The sequence below is a fragment of the Jatropha curcas genome, chromosome 9 (genome assembly GCF_041381405.1).
Source record: "Jatropha curcas cultivar XTBG-Jc1 chromosome 9, XTBG_Jcur_1.0, whole genome shotgun sequence".
In the NCBI taxonomy this organism is placed as follows: domain Eukaryota; kingdom Viridiplantae; phylum Streptophyta; class Magnoliopsida; order Malpighiales; family Euphorbiaceae; genus Jatropha; species Jatropha curcas.
In genome coordinates, this window is record NC_143159.1 from 9,715,922 (window position 1) to 9,723,777 (window position 7,856).

At 35.3% G+C, this 7,856-nt stretch overlaps 1 non-coding gene across 1 annotated transcript; it reads left to right on the forward strand.

Annotated features, from left to right (window-relative positions):
- The first annotated feature begins 4,663 nt into the window (after positions 1-4,663).
- Positions 4,664-4,770, forward strand: LOC119369934 (small nucleolar RNA R71). Its single transcript, XR_005177488.1, has one exon. It is a non-coding gene; the product is annotated as a small nucleolar RNA R71 (small nucleolar RNA).
- The last annotated feature ends 3,086 nt before the right edge of the window (positions 4,771-7,856 follow it).

A 7,856-nucleotide genomic window follows, 5' to 3' on the forward strand; every position in this document is an offset into this window, starting at 1 on the left:
GAAATAACTTTACCAAACACAGAAGAGCAAGTATGATTTAAAAATTATAGGAAAATGATAAAAATAAATCAAAAATACGAAAGCCAAGGAAGAGAATATGGGTGTCTCCCATAAGCACTTTCATTTAACGCCGTTAAGCTCGACGCACTAGACCCATAAGGCAAAATTAGGCAAGGCTTATAACGGTTTTGACTGGATCAAAGTATCCACTTTGGTAAACCTTTAACCATTGAGCATTCACCTTGAAACTCCTGTTTCCATCCACTACTTCAAGTGCTCCATGTGGAAAAATTTCCTTGATTGTGAATGTTCCAGGCCACCTAGAGTGCAAGTTACCTAGAAAAAAATAGAGTCTAGAGTTATAGAGTAATACTTGTTGGCTTACCTTTAGACCTCTCAGAATAATATGCTTATCATACCATTGTTTGGTGCGGTCTTTATAGATTTTGCCATTCTCATAAGCATGGAGTCTCATTTCATCCATCATGTTCAATTGAAGCAACCTCTTTTGACAACCTCCTTAGCATTAAAGTTAAGAAACTGGATTATCCAATATGCCTTGTGCTCTAACTCAACATGGAGGTGACAAGCCTTACTGTAGACCATTCGATATGGAGACATATTAATTGGTGTTTTAAATGCAGTTCTATAGGCCCAAAGAGCGTCATCGAGCTTCTTAGACCAGTCCTTCCTTGATTGGCCAACTCTGGTCTCCAGTATCTTCTTGATTTCCCTATTAGTGACTTCCACTTGTTCACTTGTTTGCGGGTGATTTGGGGTACCTACACGATGAGTAAAACCATATTTTGAAAGAAGGGAATCTAAGTACTTGTTGCAAAAGTGATTACCTTCGTCTATGATTATTGCTCTCGGAGTACCATGACATGTGAAAATATATTTCTTGATGAAGTTCATCACACTCCTGGCATCATTATTGGGAAGGGCAATCGCTTTCGCCTATTTCGAGACATAATCCACCGCTACTAGAATGTATTAGCTGAAATAAGAGGATGGGAATGGCCCCATGAAATCCAAGCCCCAAACATCAAAGATCTCCACTTCAAGGATATTTTCTAATGGCATCACATGTCGTTTAGAGATATTACCTAACCTTTGACAACGATCGCAAAGACGAACAAAGTTAAAAGCATCCTTAAATAAATTAAGATAATACAAACCGCTTTCTAAAATATGCACTGACGTCTTTCTTGCTCCAAAGTGTCCTCCATATTCCATTGAATGACAAAATCGAAGTACACTTTCCATTTCCTCTTCCGGTATACATCGTCGAAAAAGCTGATCACTAAAATACTTGAACAAGAAAGGCTCCTCCTAATATTAATATTTAAGATCATGAAAAATTTTTTTTCTTTGGTTGATAAGAAAGATTTGGAGGAGTAATCTTGCAAGCGAGGTAGTTAACTATATCAGCTTACTATGGAGCTTGTGCATTTGCTAAGAGCAGAAGATGTTCATGAGGAAAGTCTTCATTGATTTGCAATTCTGCTTGCTCTTCTTGCCCCAACTCAAGCCTGAATAAGTGATCTGCTACAAGGTTCTCGTTTCTCTTTTTATCACGAATCTCTAAATCAAATTCCTGCAATAGAAGAACCCAACGAATTAATCTAGACTTTGCATCTTTCTTTTCTAATAAATACTTAATAGAAGAGCGATCAGTTTAAACTATTGTTTTAGCTCCAATCAAATAAGCCCTGAATTTATCAAAAACAAAAACAATAGCAAGAAGTTCTTTTTCAGTGGTGGCATAATTTAATTGTGCATCATTCAATTTGCAACTAGCATAATAAATGACATGCAATTGCTTTTCCTTTTTTTTTCCCAACAGCTCCTATAGCATGATCACTAGCATCACACATAAGTTCAAAAGGAAGACTCCAATCTGGTGTAGCATTGATAGGCGTTGAAATCAACTCTTTCTTCAACCTATTAAAAGCATTCAAACACTCTTTGTCAAAATCAAAAGGAACATCTTTAACTAATAAATTACAAAGAGGTTTCGTGATTTTGGAGAAATCCTTGATAAATCTCCTATAGAATCCTACATGTCTAAGAAAGCTTCTTACTCCTTTTACTGAATTTGGAGGAGGTAGCTTTTCAATTACCTTTATCTTAGCTTTATCCACTTCAATTCCTTTTTGTGAGATTTTATGCCCTAAAACAATACCTTCACTAACCATAAAATGACATTTTTCCTAATTCAAAACAAGGTTAGAGTCCTCACATCGCGGCATTACTAAAGAGAGGTTATAAAGACAAGAATCAAAAGAAGAACCAAATACAGAAAAATCATCTATAAATATTTCATTGAACTTCTCAACCATGTCAGAAAATATGGACATCATGCACCTTTGAAAAGTTGCAGGAGCATTGCATAACCCAAAAGGCATTCTCCTATAAGCGAAAGTACCATAAGGGCAAGTGAAAGTAGTTTTCTCTTGATTCTCGCGAGCAATAGGTATTTGAAAATACCCTGAATAACCATTTAAAAAGCAATAATAAAGATAACCTGCAATTCCTTCAAGCATTTGATCAATAAAAGATAAAGAAAAGTGATCTTTGCATGTTGCTTTATTCAATTTCCTATAATCAATACACACACACCAACCTGTGATAGTTCTAGTGGAATTAACTCATTATTTTTGTTAGAAATAACTATCATACCTCCTTTCTTTGTGACAACTTGAACAGGACTTCCCCAACTACTATTGAAAATTGGATAGATAATACCAGCATCCAAAAGTTTTATGATCTCAGCTTTGACTACCTCTTTCATGTTTAGGTTCAATCTTCTTTGATGCTCAATTGAAGGTTTGTAGTCTTCCTCCATCAAGATCTTGTGCATGCAGACACTTGGACTTATTCCCTGCAAATCTAAAATTGACCATCCTAGGGCTTCCTTATGTTTTCGTAAAACCTTCAACAACCTTTCCTCTCGATCAAGTGTTAAGTGAGAAGAAATAATAATAGGAAAAGAATTATTCTCACAAAAGAATGCATGTTTTAAATGAGATGGAAGTTGTTTCAATTCTTGCTTTAGTAATTCACTTTCTTTCTCATGTATGATGCTTGGATTATTAATGTCATCTTTATCTTTAATATGCAAAGTGTCCTTTACACATTCATCAACAACATCAATCCTAAAACAGTCATTATAATCCATGGAAAGTTTACAGGTTTTAAGAACATCAAAAATAACCTCCTCTTGACCTACCTTCAAGGTTAATTTACCTTCATACACATCAATCAATGCTCTTGCAGTTGCAAGAAAGGGTCTTCAAAGGATTAAGGATCCTTCTCTATCTTCATCAATGTCAAGAATAACAAAATCAATAGAAAAGATAAATTTACCTACCTTGACGAGCACATCTTCTACAATCCCTCTTGGATATTTGATTGATCGATCTGCCAACTGTAGAGACATCCTTGTTGATTTTAGCTCTCCCATCCCTAGTATCTTAAAAACTTTATAGGACATAAGATTAATGTTAGCACCTAAATTTGCTAAAGCTTTTTGAAAATCAAGATTTCCAATATTACAAGGGATAGAAAAACTTCTTGGATCTTTTAATTTTGGAGGCAATTTATTTTGAATGATTGCACTACACTCCTCTGTCAACATTACCGTTCCTTGATCATCAATCTTCCTTTTCTTGCTCAGGATCTCCTTCAGGAACTTTGCATAGCTGGGCATTTGAACAAGGGCTTCAGCAAAAGGGATGTTGATTTGAAGATTTTTGAAGACATCAAGAAATTTGAGGAAACTCTTATCATCTTGTGTTTTCGTTAACCTTTGTGGGAAAGGAATAGGTGGAAAATAGGGTTTTACTTCCTCTTTCTGTTCTAGGTCCAATGATGGGGATTTTTTTTCTGCTCTTCCTTCTACTTCTCCATCCCACGTGGATCCTCCAACATTTACCACTCCTCTAGGTGATAGCTTGTACCTGTTCTTTAGGATTTTTCTTCAGTATTACTAGGTAACGTACCTTGGAGTCGAAAGGCCATCATGTTTGTAAACTTCCTAGTTGAATCTCCAAGTTCCTTATCGCGGCTTGTTGGATTTTGTTGTTCTCAAGTTTCGTTCATGGAGTCCATGTGAGATTTAGAGAGGGCAGTAAGGAGATCATCATGAGACTTTTTCTCTTGAGGTAGGAAACATGGTTGTGCGTTCAAGATGTTGTTTGGGTTCCCATACGAAAGATTAGGGTGATTCCTCAACCTGTTATCATAAGAGTTAGAATATGTGTAATTCTTCCTTCCTTGATTCATCACATAGTTTACTTGCTACAAAGTTTGCGCATTTACAGAATCTAACATGCATTCTCCAATCACATGTTACCCATTACACCTGTCACAAGCTTGCATAATAGAATTTACCGAGTTAGTAGTCAATAAGTCCAACTTCCTTACCATATTGTCTACCTTGGTATTGAGTGCGGTGATGGCATCAATCTCATAAACTCCTGTAGTCTTCTTCCTTTCGGAGTTGCTTTGATAATGGCTATTGCTTGCCATCTCTTCTATCAAGTCATATGCCTCATCAATTTCTTTTCTTTCGAAAGATTCACTTGCAGCTGCATCTAGAGTAATCTTAATATTAGGAGATAAGGCATTATAAAAAGTTTGTACCTGTAACCATTTGGACAAGCTGTGATGTGGGCACTTTCTCAATAAGTCCTTGAATCTCTCCCAATCTTCGTATAAACTCTCTTGATCATGGTGGACAAAGGTCATTATCTCATTGCGCAGTTTTGTAGTCTTTGAAGATGGAAAGAATTTTGCTAAAATTTTTGGGTTAATTCCTCCTCTGTTGTAAAACTTTCAGCAGGGCATGATTGTAACCAGGATCGTGCTTTGTCCTAAGAGTGAAAGGAAAGAGTCTTAATTTTATGGCATCCTCAGAAACTCCATTTTGTTTGAAAGTGTCGCAAATTTCTAAGAAATTTGTGATATGGCCATTAGGATCTTCACTAGGTAAACCTCCATATTGAATTGAGGTGGAAAGCATTTGGATAATTGCAGGTTTCATTTCCAAATTGTTAGCTTCCACCGTAGGTCTAGTGATACTCGAGGTTGTTCCATTGAGAGAAGGATTTGTGTAATCTCGCAAGGTGCGGACATGAGGTTGAGGTTCGTCTTGAGGGTTAACTTCATCAGCCATATTTGCTTGTTGTTCTGGTTTGTTCTCACGTGCTCTTCTAGCAGTGTTATTCCTACGACAAGTCTTTTCGATTTTTGGATCAAAGATCAAGGGCTCAGTTCTACCTGATCTTCTTTGCATAAAAACCTGAATAATCTTCCAGAAAAATTAAATTAAACAAGTAAAAAAAAATAAATGTCTAAATTAATAATAGGGTAATTAGATTGATATTAGTAACGCTAATCCCCAGCAATGGCGCCAAAAACTTGACAGAGATTTTCGCAAGTGTACGAAATCGCAACAAGTAATATATAATGAGCAAAGTATCGTTCCCTTGAGGATTGTATACCAAGTACCAAAATTATGTCAACCTACTATTATTTAAACAGCGATTTAGGGAAATTATTTTAAGAAACTAAATTCGATAAAGATAATAAAAAGAAATCAAGCAAGCAATTTTTTATTAAAAGAAATCAGGGATTAAAAACTACTAGGGATTTTGATTTCATTTAATTCTATCTAATTTATCTTATTAGTTCGTTAATCAATTTTAATTGTTCAAGTAAGGGAAACAACCCTAAAATCACTAACAAGTTCTCCCGATGTATTGTTAGCTATTTTAACCGGGTCTAGTTACCTATCTTCCAATAGTGCAATCAAACATGAATTAAATCATTAAGTTTTATGGTTTGTTTATGAATTCATAATCTAATATTGTTAACTTATGAAAACCCCCCATGAGTCAAAGTATATAGCTTCTGCATCAAGTTATTATTTTCATGTAATTTATTAACTTTTTCATATCAAAAACCCTTCTCTTGATAGTGATTAATGAAATAAATCAATCTAGGTGAAAAACTCTGCCTAAAAGCATTAAGCTCAATAATAAACTATACTTTGAACAAAGAAAAGCAAATCTAATGTTATAAATTGAAAAGAAATTAAGCTACATCAAATCCCTAGTATGAGAGTTTAGTTCGACATAGTAATTAAATAAAACTCAATTAAAGTTGATAATAATTCCATAATCAATGTGAATAATGAAAAGTAAAAACAAGATTAAGAGTTTAGAGATAAAAACTAGTCAAATAATGTGGACGGCTTCCTTGAATCTTGACACAATGTTTGATCACTTGAAGTCTTAAAGAGAGAAAAATAATAAAACAAAAGATATTAAAACTAGATATATCCCTACAATGAATTGGTTCTCTCTTTATATAGACTTCCTGGGAGAAAATCCGACTTTGTTTAGGATATATAGTCTTCATTAAGTAAGAAACCTTTTGAAAATAGGAAATTGGAATTTCTTCTCAATTAGGACTCCCCCATGCGCCTAAATAGGATTAGAAGTTGATCTGCACGTTATGAAATCATCTTGTGTGGGCCCATGTATGTAGTAGAGACTGGCTAGCATTCACAACCCAAAATAAAACTTGATTTGCAGCACGGGCGTGCTGTGCGGCACGGTCAGGGCGTGCTGGAACCTGAGTTCTAAGGATGGTTCAGCATGGGCCGCGCTCATGGACACGTCTAGAGAAGAATTTGTGGCACGAGCGTGCCACATAGCACGGCTAGGGTGTGCTAGGCTCTAAGTCTTCATGATGGAATGCAGCACGGACCGTGCTCAGGTAGGCACGCCTTTGGATTGATGTCTTCTTGCGGCACGGGCGTGCCATATAGCACGGCTAGGTCATACTAGGCTCTAAGTCTCCACATTGATTTTCCTTGATTCCAGCACGAGCGTGCTGAATTGCACTGCTTGGGCATGCTAGAACCTGAGTGTTCTACTTTATTTTGCTCTTTTCTGTGCCAAAATCCTAGATCAAGCAAATTATGTTTCAAGAAAGCTTTGATGAAAAATATAAATAAAACTGAATAAAAAGCTAACTAAAGTAATAAAAACTACTAAAAATCCTAATAGAAATTATATTAAAAATACTATAAAAATAAAACTTATATAATTCTAATCATGATTGGCTTTAGATGCAAGCATTGCATTATCGTTAACGTCCAAAGAAAAAGCTTGTAAACCAGAATTCAATTGCCTTTCTTGTTATAAAACAAGAGCAAAAGCTTTACTAGTGGAAGCTAGATTCTCCATGAGCATTATCTGAGATTTAACTGTTGCAAAATTATCATTGATTCCTTTTGAATAATCATTTTGTTGATAATCCCTTACAACCTCCACGGCTTCAAAATAACATGGACGATTATAAGTGCGAGAAGAAATAGGCTTTAAATTTACTAGTTCATCCCAAATTATCTTTAAAGAAGTAAAATAATTTGTTACAGAGAGAGTACCTTGCTTGAAATTGTATAGTTCTTCTTACAAGTCTGAGAGACGAAATTAGTCTCCTTGAGAAAATCGATCATTAAGATCATTCCAAACATCAATTGCATTATCCATCCATATGATACTCTACGCAATTGAGGGAGAAAGAGAATGAATTTACCAGGAGAGAAGCATCGTATTACAACGTTCCCAAGCTGGATAAAGAGGATCAATCTTATTTGGAATCAGAATACTACCATCCACAAACTTCAATTTATTCTCTGACAATAACGCCATTTTCATAGCATGAAACTAAGAGCGAAAATTAGAACAAGATAATGGAGGAGAAATAAGAATCAAACTTGAATTGAATTCTCATTTTTATTAGAGATAAAACGGACTTAAAGGAAGTTCTTTAGGTTTGTG